This window comes from Triticum urartu, chromosome 2A, assembly GCF_056163025.1.
Source record: "Triticum urartu cultivar PI428250 chromosome 2A, HENAU_Tu73, whole genome shotgun sequence".
Classification (NCBI taxonomy): domain Eukaryota; kingdom Viridiplantae; phylum Streptophyta; class Magnoliopsida; order Poales; family Poaceae; genus Triticum; species Triticum urartu.
The window spans coordinates 20,011-31,227 of NC_141874.1; positions in this window are offsets into that span (position 1 = coordinate 20,011).

The window sequence follows — 11,217 nt, forward strand, 5'->3', positions numbered from 1 at the left end:
CGCTTTCTCGGGGTTTGTGTGCACGTATTTCAAATCATACGGACCTAAAATTTAGAATTCATTCCATCTTTATTCGCCTAGAGCCTTCCAGCAGTTCCTAAACCGCTCCAGTCGGAGCACGTTATCATTATTGTTAGTTCTGAGTGAATTCCCTCGATTTCATCATTATTTCATCAGTTTGTTCCCCGTTTCTTCTCTAGCCTGAGCCTAACACACTATTCTAGGTAGACATGGGTGTGGCTCGTAACACCTGAAGACCAAACGGATCTACAGCACCATCGAATCTCAAACTTTAACTGCCAAAACTATTGTTTTTGATCCTGTAGTCCCTTTTAGAATTACTAAACGTCCTTTTTTGGGCCGATATTTCCAAGAATGCTTTCTCGGGGTTTGTGTGCACGTATTTCAAATCATACGGACCTAAAAATTAGAAGTCATTCCATCTTTATTCCCCTAGAGCCTTCCGGCAGTTCCTAAACTGCTCCAGTCGGAGCACGTTATCATTCTTGTTAGTTCTGAGCGAATTCCCTTGGTATGATCATTCTATCATCAGTTTGTTCCTCGTTTTTTCTCTAGCCTGAGCCTAACACACTATTCTAGCTAGACATGGCTGTGGCTCGTAACACCTGATGACCAAACGGATCTACGGCACCATCGAATCTCAAACTTTAACTGCCAAAACTATTGTTAGTTCTGAGTGAATTCCCTCGATTTGATCATTCTTTCATCAGTTTGTTCCCCGTTTCTTCTCTAGCCTGAGCCTAACACACTATTCTAGGTAGACATGGGTGTGGCTCATAACACCTGAAGACCAAACGGATCTACGGCACCATCGAATCTCAAACTTTAACTGCCAAAACTATTGTTTTTCATCATGTAGTCCCTTTTAGAATTACTAAACGTCCTTTTTTCGGGCCTTGATTTCCATGAACGCTTTCTTGGGGTTTGTGGGCACATATATCAAATCATACGGACCTAAAAATTAGAAGTCATTCCATCTTTATTCCCCTAGAGACTTCCAGCAGTTCCTCAACCGCTCCAGTCGTATCACGTTATCATTCTTGTTAGTTCTGAGTGAATTCCCTCGGCATGGTCATTCTTTCATCAGTTTGTTCCCCGTTTCTTCTCTAGCCTGAGCCTAACACACTATTCTAGCTAGACATGGGTGTGGCTCGTAACACCTAATGACCAAACGGATCTACGGCACCATCGAATCTCAAATTTTAACTGCCAAAACTATTGTTTTTCATCCTGTCGTCCCTTTTAGAATTACTAAACGTCCTTTTTTGTGCCGAGATTTCCTAGAACGCTTTCTCGGGGTTTGTGTGCACGTATTTCCAATCATACAGACCTAAAAATTCGAAGTCATTCCATCTTTATTCCCTTAGAGCCTTCCAGCAGTTCCTAAACTGCTCTAGTCGGAGCACGTTATCATTCTTGTTAGTTGTGAGCGAATTCCCTCGGTATGATCATTCTTTCATCAGTTTCTTCCCCGTTTCTTCTCTAGTCTGAGCCTAGCACACTATTTCAACTAGACATGGGTGTGGCTTGTAACACCTGATGACCAAACGGATCTACGGCACTGTCGAATCTCAAACTTTAACTGCCAAAACTATTGTTTTTCATCCTGTAGTCCCTTTTAGAATTACTAAACGGTTTTTTTGGTCTGAGATTTCCAGGAACGCTTTCTCGGGGTTTGTGTGCACGTATTTCAAATCATACGGACCGAAAATTTAGAAGTCATTTCATCTTTATTCCCCTAGAGCCTTCCAGCAGTTCCTAAACCGCTCCAGTCGGAGCACGTTATCATTATTGTTAGTTCTGAGTGAATTCCCTCGATTTCATCATTCTTTCATCAGTTTGTTCCCCGTTACTTCTCTAGCCTGAGCCTAACACACTATTCTAGGTAGACATGGGTGTGGCTCGTAACACCTGAAGACCAAACGGATCTACGGCACCATCGAATCTCAAACTTTAACTGCCAAAACTATTGTTTTTGATCCTATAGTCCCTTTTAGAATTACTAAACATCCTTTTTTGGGCCGATATTTCCAGGAACGCTTTCTCGGGGTTTGTGTGCACGTATTTTAAATCATAAAGACCTAAAAATTAGAAGTCATTCCATCTTTATTCCCCTAGAGCCTTCCAGCAGTTCCTAAATTGCTCCAGTCTGAGCGCGTTATCATTCTTCTTAGTTCCGAGCGAATTCCCTCGGTATGATCATTCTTTCATCAGTTTGTTCCCCGTTTCTTCTCTAGTCTGAGCCTAGCACACTATTCCAACTAGACATGGGTGTGGCCCGTAACACCTAATGACCAAACGGATCTACGGCACCATCGAATCTCAAATTTTAACTGCCAAAACTATTGTTTTTCATCCTGTCGTCCCTTTTAGAATTACTAAACGTCCTTTTTTGGGCCGATACTTGCAGGAACGCTTTCTCGGGGTTTGTGTGCACGTATTTCAAATCATACGGACCTAAAAATTAGAAGTCATTCCATCTTTATTCCCCTAGAGCCTTCCAGCAGTTCCTAAATTGCTCCAGTCTGAGCGCGTTATCATTCTTCTTAGTTCCGAGCGAATTCCCTCGGTATGATCATTCTTTCATCAGTTTGTTCCCCGTTTCTTCTCTAGTCTGAGCCTAGCACACTATTCCAACTAGACATGGGTGTGGCCCGTAACACCTGATGACCAAACGGATCTACGGCACCGTCGAATCTCAAACTTTAACTGCCAAAACTATTGTTTTTCATCCTGTAGTCCCTTTTAGAATTACTAAACGTCCTTTTTTGGGCTGAGATTTCCAGGAACGCTTTCTCGCGGTTTGTGTGCACGTATTTCAAATCATATGGACCTAAAAATTAGAAGTGATTCCATCTTTATTCCCCTAGAGCCTTCCAGCAGTTCCTGAACCGCTCCCGTCGGAGCACGTTATCATTATTGTTAGTTCTAAGTGAATTCCCTCGATTTGATCATTCTTTCATCAGTTTGTTCCCCGTTTTTTCTCTAGCCTGAGCCTAACACACTATTCTAGCTAGACATGGGTGTGGCTCGTAACACCTGATGACCAAACGGATCTACGGCACCGTCGAATCTCAAACTTTAACTGCCAAAACTATTGTTTTTCATCCTGTAGACCCTTTTAGAATTACTAAACGTCCTTTTTTTGGGCCTTGATTTCCAGGAACGCGTTCTTGGGGTTGGTGTGCACGTATATCAAATCATACAGACCTAAAAATTAGAAGTCATTCCATCTTTATTCCCCTAGAGACTTCCAGCAGTTCCTCAACCGCTCCAGTCGGAGCATGTTATCATTCTTGTCAGTTCTGCGTGAATTACCTTGGTATGATCATTCTATCATCAGTTTGTTCCCCGTTTCTTCTCTAGTCCGAGCCTAGCACACTATTCCAACTAGACATGGGTGTGGCTCGTAACACCTGATAACCAAACGGATCTACGGCACCGTCGAATCTCAAACTTTAACTGCCAAAACTATTGTTTTTCATCCTGTAGTCCCTTTTAGAATTACTAAACGTCCTTTTTTGGGCCGAGATTTCCAGGAACACTCCCTCGGGGTTTGTTTAGACATATTTCAAATCATACGGACCTAAAAATTAGAAGTCATTCCATCTTTATTCCCCTAGAGCCTTCCAGCAGTTCCTAAACCGCTCCAGTCGGAGCACGTTATCATTATTGTTAGTTCTGAGTGAATTCCCTCGATTTGATCATTCTTTCATCAGTTTGTTCCCCGTTTCTTCTCTAGCCTGAGCCTAACACACTATTCTAGGTAGACATGGGTGTGGCTGGTAACACCTGAAGACCAAACGGATCTACGGCACCATCGAATCTCAAACTTTAACTGCCAAAACTATTGTTTTTCATCAAGTAGTCCCTTTTAGAATTACTAAACGTCCTTTTTTCGGGATTTGATTTCCAGGAACGCTTTCTTGGGGTTTGTGGGCACGTATATCAAATCATACGGACCTAAAAATTAGAAGTCATTCCATCTTTATTCCCCTAGAGACTTCCAGCAGTTCCTCAACCGCTCCAGTCGGAGCACGTTATCATTCTTGTTAGTTCTGAGTGAATTCCCTCGGCATGTTCATTCTTTCATCAGTTTGTTCCCCGTTTCTTCTCTAGCCTGAGCCTAACACACTATTCTAGCTAGACATGGGTGTGGTTCGTAACACCTAATGACCAAACGGATCTACGGCACCATCGAATCTCAAACTTTAACTGCCAAAACTATTGTTTTTCATCCTGCCGTCCATTTTAGAATTACTAAACGTCCTTTTTTGTGCCGAGATTTCCAAGAACGCTTTCTCGGGGTTTGTGTGCACGTATTTCCAATCATACAGACCTAAAAATTAGAAGTCATTCCATCTTTATTCCCTTAGAGCCTTCCAGCAGTTCCTAAACTGCTCTAGTCGGAGCACGTTATCATTCTTGTTAGTTGTGAGCGAATTCCCTCGGTATGATCATTCTTTCATCAGTTTCTTCCCCGTTCTTCTCTAGTCTGAGCCTAGCACACTATTTCAACTAGACATGGGTGTGGCTTGTAACACCTGATGACCAAACGGATCTACGGCACCGTCGAATCTCAAACTTTAACTGCCAAAACTATTGTTTTTCATCCTGTAGTCCCTTTTAGAATTACTAAACGTCCTTTTTTGGTCTGAGATTTCCAGGAACGCTTTCTCGGGGTTTGTGTGCATGTATTTCAAATCATACGGACCGAAAATTTAGAAGTCATTCCATCTTTATTCCCCTAGAGCCTTCCAGCAGTTCCTAAACCGCTCCAGTCGGAGCACATTATCATTATTGTTAGTTCTGAGTGAATTCCCTCGATTTCATCATTCTTTCATCAGTTTGTTCCCCGTTTCTTCTCTAGCCTGAGCCTAACACACTATTCTAGGTAGACATGGGTGTGGCTCGTAACACCTGAAGACCAAACGGATCTACGGCACCATCGAATCTCAAACTTTAACTGCCAAAACTATTGTTTTTGATCCTGTAGTCCCTTTTAGAATTACTAAACGTCCTTTTTTGGGCCGATATTTCCAGGAACGCTTTCTCGGGGTTTGTGTGCACGTATTTCAAATCATACGGACCTAAAAATTAGAAGTCATTCCATCTTTATTCCCCTAGAGCCTTCCGGCAGTTCCTAAACTGCTCCAGTAGGAGCACGTTATCATTCTTGTTAGTTCTGAGCGAATTCCCTTGGTATGATCATTCTATCACCAGTTTGTTCCCCGTTTGTTCTCTAGTCTGAGCCTAGCACACTATTCCAACTAGACATGGGTGTGGCCCGTAACACCTGATGACCAAACGGATCTACGCCACCGTCGAATCTCAAACTTTAACTGCCAAAACTATTGTTTTTCATCCTGTAGTCCCTTTTAGAATTACTAAACGTCCTTTTTTGGGCCGAGATTTCCAGGAACGGTCCCTCGAGGTTTGTGTGCACGTATTTCAAATCATACAGACCTAAAAATTAGAAGTCATTCCATCTTTATTCCCCTAGAGCCTTCCAGCAGTTCCTAAACCGCTCCAGTCAGAGCACGTCATTATTCTTGTTAGTTCTGAGTGAATTCCCTCGGTATGATCATTCTTTCATCAATTTTTCCCCGTTTCTTCTCTAGCCTGAGCCTAGCACACTATTTTAGCTAGACAATGGTGTGGCTCGTAACACCTGATGACCAAACGGATATACGGCACCGTCGAATCTCAAACTTTAACTACCAAAACTATTGTTTTTCATCCTGTAGTCCCTTTTAGAATTACTAAACGTCCTTTTTTGGGCCGAGATTTCCAGGAACACTCCCTCGGGGTTTGTTTAGACGTATTTCAAATCATACGGACCTAAAAATTAGAAGTCATCCCATCTTTATTCCCCTAGAGCCTTCCAGCAGTTCCTAAACTGCTCCAGTCGGAGCACGTTATCAGTCTTCTTAGTTCTGAGCGAATTCCCTCGGTATGATCATTCTTTCATTAGTTTATTCCCCGTTTCTTCTCTAGTCTGAGCCTAGCACACTATTCCAACTAGACATGGATGTGGCTCGTAACACCTGAAGACCAAAGGGATCTACGGCACCATCGAATCTCAAACTTTAACTACCAAAACTATTGTTTTTCATCATGTAGTCCCTTTTAGAATTACTAAACGTCCTTTTTTCGGGCCTTGATTTCCAGGAACGCTTTCTTGGGGTTTGTGGGCACGTATATCAAATCATACGGACCTAAAAATTAGAAGTCATTCCATCTTTATTCCCCTAGAGACTTCCAGCAGTTCCTCAACCGCTCCAGTCGTATCACGTTATCATTCTTGTTAGTTCTGAGTGAATTCCCTCGGCATGGTCATTCTTTCATCAGTTTTTTCCCCGTTTCTTCTCTAGCCTGAGCCTAACACACTATTCTAGCTAGACATGGGTGTGGTTCGTAACACCTAATGACCAAACGGATCTACGGCACCATCGATTCTCAAACTTTAACTGCCAAAACTATTGTTTTTCATCCTGTCGTCCATTTTAGAATTACTAAACGTCCTTTTTTGTGCCGAGATTTCCAAGAACGCTTTCTCGGGGTTTGTGTGCACGTATTTCCAATCATACAGACCTAAAAATTAGAAGTCATTCCATCTTTATTCCCTTAGAGCCTTCCAGCAGTTCCTAAACTGCTCTAGTCGGAGCACGTTATCATTCTTGTTAGTTGTGAGCGAATTCCCTCGGTATGATCATTCTTTCATCAGTTTCTTCCCCGTTTCTTCTCTAGTCTGAGCCTAGCACACTATTTCAACTAGACATGGGTGTGGCTTGTAACACCTGATGACCAAACGGATCTAGGGCACCGTCGAATCTCAAACTTTAACTGCCAAAACTATTGTTTTTCATCCTGTAGTCCCTTTTAGAATTACTAAACGGTTTTTTTGGTCTGAGATTTCCAGGAACGCTTTCTCGGGGTTTGTGTGCACGTATTTCAAATCATACGGACCGAAAATTTAGAAGTCATTCCATCTTTATTCCCCTAGAGCCTTCCAGCAGTTCCTAAACCGCTCCAGTCGGAGCACGTTATCATTATTGTTAGTTCTGAGTGAATTCCCTCGATTTCATCATTCTTTCATCAGTTTGTTCCCCATTTCTTCTCTAGCCTGAGCCTAACACACTATTCTAGGTAGACATGGGTGTGGCTCGTAACACCTGAAGACCAAACGGATCTACGGCACCATCGAATCTCAAACTTTAACTGCTAAAACTATTGTTTTTGATCCTGTAGTCCCTTTTAGAATTACTAAACATCCTTTTTTGGGCCGATATTTCCAGGAACGCTTTCTCGGGGTTTGTGTGCACGTATTTCAAATCATACGGACCTAAAAATTAGAAGTCATTCCATCTTTATTCCCCTAGAGCCTTCCAGCAGTTCCTAAATTGCTCCAGTCTGAGCGCGTTATCATTCTTCTTAGTTCCGAGCGAATTCCCTCGGTATGATCATTCTTTCATCAGTTTGTTCCCCGTTTCTTCTCTAGTCCGAGCCTAGCACACTATTCCAACTAGACATGGGTGTGGCCCGTAACACGTAATGACCAAACGGATCTACGGCACCATCGAATCTCAAATTTTAACTGCCAAAACTATTGTTTTTCATCCTGTCGTCCCTTTTAGAATTACTAAACGTCCTTTTTTGGGCCGATACTTCCAGGAACGCTTTCTCGGGGTTTGTGTGCACGTATTTCAAATCATACGGACCTAAAAATTAGAAGTCATTCCATCTTTATTCCCCTAGAGCCTTCCAGCAGTTCCTAAATTGCTCTAGTCTGAGCGCGTTATCATTCTTCTTAGTTCCGAGCGAATTCCCTCGGTATGATCATTCTTTCATCAGTTTGTTCCCCGTTTCTTCTCTAGTCTGAGCCTAGCACACTATTCCAACTAGACATGGGTGTGTCCCGTAACACCTGATGACCAAACGGATCTACGGCACCGTCGAATCTCAAACTTTAACTGCCAAAACTATTGTTTTTCATCCTGTAGTCCCTTTTAGAATTACTAAACGTCCTTTTTTGGGCTGAGATTTCCAGGAACGCTTTCTCGCGGTTTGTGTGCACGTATTTCAAATCATATGGACCTAAAAATTAGAAGTGATTCCATCTTTATTCCCCTAGAGCCTTCCAGCAGTTCCTGAACCGCTCCCGTCGGAGCACGTTATCATTATTGTTAGTTCTAAGTGAATTCCCTCGATTTGATCATTCTTTCATCAGTTTGTTCCCCGTTTTTTCTCTAGCCTGAGCCTAACACACTATTCTAGCTAGACATGGGTGTGGCTCGTAACACCTGATGACCAAACGGATCTACGGCACCGTCGAATCTCAAACTTTAACTGCCAAAACTATTGTTTTTCATCCTGTAGACCCTTTTAGAATTACTAAACGTCCTTTTTTTGGGCCTTGATTTCCAGGAACGCATTCTTGGGGTTGGTGTGCACGTATATCAAATCATACAGACCTAAAAATTAGAAGTCATTCCATCTTTATTCCCCTAGAGACTTCCAGCAGTTCCTCAACCGCTCCAGTCGGAGCATGTTATCATTCTTGTTAGTTCTGCGTGAATTACCTTGGTATGATCATTCTATCATCAGTTTGTTCCCCGTTTCTTCTCTAGTCCGAGCCTAGCACACTATTCCAACTAGACATGGGTGTGGCTCGTAACACCTGATAACCAAACGGATCTACGGCACCGTCGAATCTCAAACTTTAATGGCCAAAACTATTGTTTTTCATCCTGTAGTCCCTTTTAGAATTACTAAACGTCCTTTTTTGGCCGAGATTTCCAGGAACACTCCCTCGGGGTTTGTTTAGACGTATTTCAAATCATACGAACCTAAAAATTAGAAGTCATTCCATCTTTATTCTTCTAGAGCCTTCCAGCAGTTCCTAAACCGCTCCAGTCGGAGCACGTTATCATTATTGTTAGTTCTGAGTGAATTCCCTCGATTTGATCATTCTTTCATCAGTTTGTTCCCCGTTTCTTCTCTAGCCTGAGCCTAACACACTATTCTAGGTAGACATGGGTGTGGCTGGTAACACCTGAAGACCAAACGGATCTACGGCACCATCGAATCTCAAACTTTAACTGCCAAAACTATTGTTTTTCATCATGTAGTCCCTTTTAGAATTACTAAACGTCCTTTTTTCGGGCCTTGATTTCCAGGAACGCTTTCTTGGGGTTTGTGGGCACGTATATCAAATCATACGGACCTAAAAATTAGAAGTCATTCCATCTTTATTCCCCTAGAGACTTCCAGCAGTTCCTCAACCGCTCCAGTCGGAGCACGTTATCATTCTTGTTAGTTCTGAGTGAATTCCCTCGGCATGGTCATTCTTTCATCAGTTTGTTCCCCGTTTCTTCTCTAGCCTGAGCCTAACACACTATTCTAGCTAGACATGGGTGTGGTTCGTAACACCTAATGACCAAACGGATCTACGGCACCATCGAATCTCAAACTTTAACTGCCAAAACTATTGTTTTTCATCCTGTCGTCCATTTTAGAATTACTAAACGTCCTTTTTTGTGCCGAGATTTCCTAGAACGCTTTCTCCGGGTTTGTGTGCACGTATTTCCAATCATACAGACCTAAAAATTAGAAGTCATTCCATCTTTATTCCCTTAGAGCCTTCCAGCAGTTCCTAAACTGCTCTAGTCGGAGCACGTTATCATTCTTGTTAGTTGTGAGCGAATTCCCTCGGTATGATCATTCTTTCATCAGTTTCTTCCCCGTTTCTTCTCTAGTCTGAGCCTAGCACACTATTTCAACTAGACATGGGTGTGGCTTGTAACACCTGATGACCAAACGGATCTACGGCACCGTCGAATCTCAAACTTTAACTGCCAAAACTATTGTTTTTCATCCTGTAGTCCCTTTTAGAATTACTAAACGTCCTTTTTTGGTCTGAGATTTCCAGGAACGCTTTCTCGGGGTTTGTGTGCACGTATTTCAAATCATACGGACCGAAAATTTAGAAGTCATTCCATCTTTATTCCCCTAGAGCCTTCCAGCAGTTCCTAAACCGCTCCAGTCGGAGCACGTTATCATTATTGTTAGTTCTGAGTGAATTCCCTCGATTTCATCATTCTTTCATCAGTGTGTTCCCCGTTTCTTCTCTAGCCTGAGCCTAACACACTATTCTAGGTAGACATGGGTGTGGCTCGTAACACCTGAAGACCAAACGGATCTACGGCACCATCGAATCTCAAACTTTAACTGCCAAAACTATTGTTTTTATCCTGTAGTCCCTTTTAGAATTACTAAACGTCCTTTTTTGGGCCGATATTTCCAGGAACGCTTTCTCGGGGTTTGTGTGCACGTATTTCAAATCATACGGACCTAAAAATTAGAAGTCATTCCATCTTTATTCCCCTAGAGCCTTCCGGCAGTTCCTAAGCTGCTCCAGTAGGAGCACGTTATAATTCTTGTTAGTTCTGAGCGAATTCCCTTGGTATGATCATTCTATCATCAGTTTGTTCCCCGTTTGTTCTCTAGTCTGAGCCTAGCACACTATTCCAACTAGACATGGGTGTGGCCCGTAACACCTGATGACCAAACGGATCTACGGCACCGTCGAATCTCAAACTTTAACTGCCAAAACTATTGTTTTTCATCCTGTAGTCCCTTTTAGAATTACTAAACGTCCTTTTTTGGGCCGAGATTTCCAGGAACGGTCCCTCGAGGTTTGTGTTCACGTATTTCAAATCATACAGACCTAAAAATTAGAAGTCATTCCATCTTTATTCCCCTAGAGCCTTCCAGCAGTTCCTAAACCGCTCCAGTCGGAGCACGTCATTATTCTTGTTAGTTCTGAGTGAATTCCCTCGGTATGATCATTCTTTCATCAATTTTTCCCCGTTTCTTCTCTAGCCTGAGCCTAGCACACTATTTTAGCTAGACAATGGTGTGGCTCGTAACACCTGATGACCAAACGGATCTACGGCACCGTCGAATCTCAAACTTTAACTGCCAAAACTATTGTTTTTCATCCTGTAGTCCCTTTTAGAATTACTAAACGTCCTTTTTTGGGCCGAGATTTCCAGGAACACTCCCTCGGGGTTTGTTTAGACGTATTTTAAATCATACGGACCTAAAAATTAGAAGTCATTCCATCTTTATTCCCCTAGAGACTTCCAGCAGTTCCTCAACCGCTCCAGTCGGAGCACGTTATCATTCTTGTTA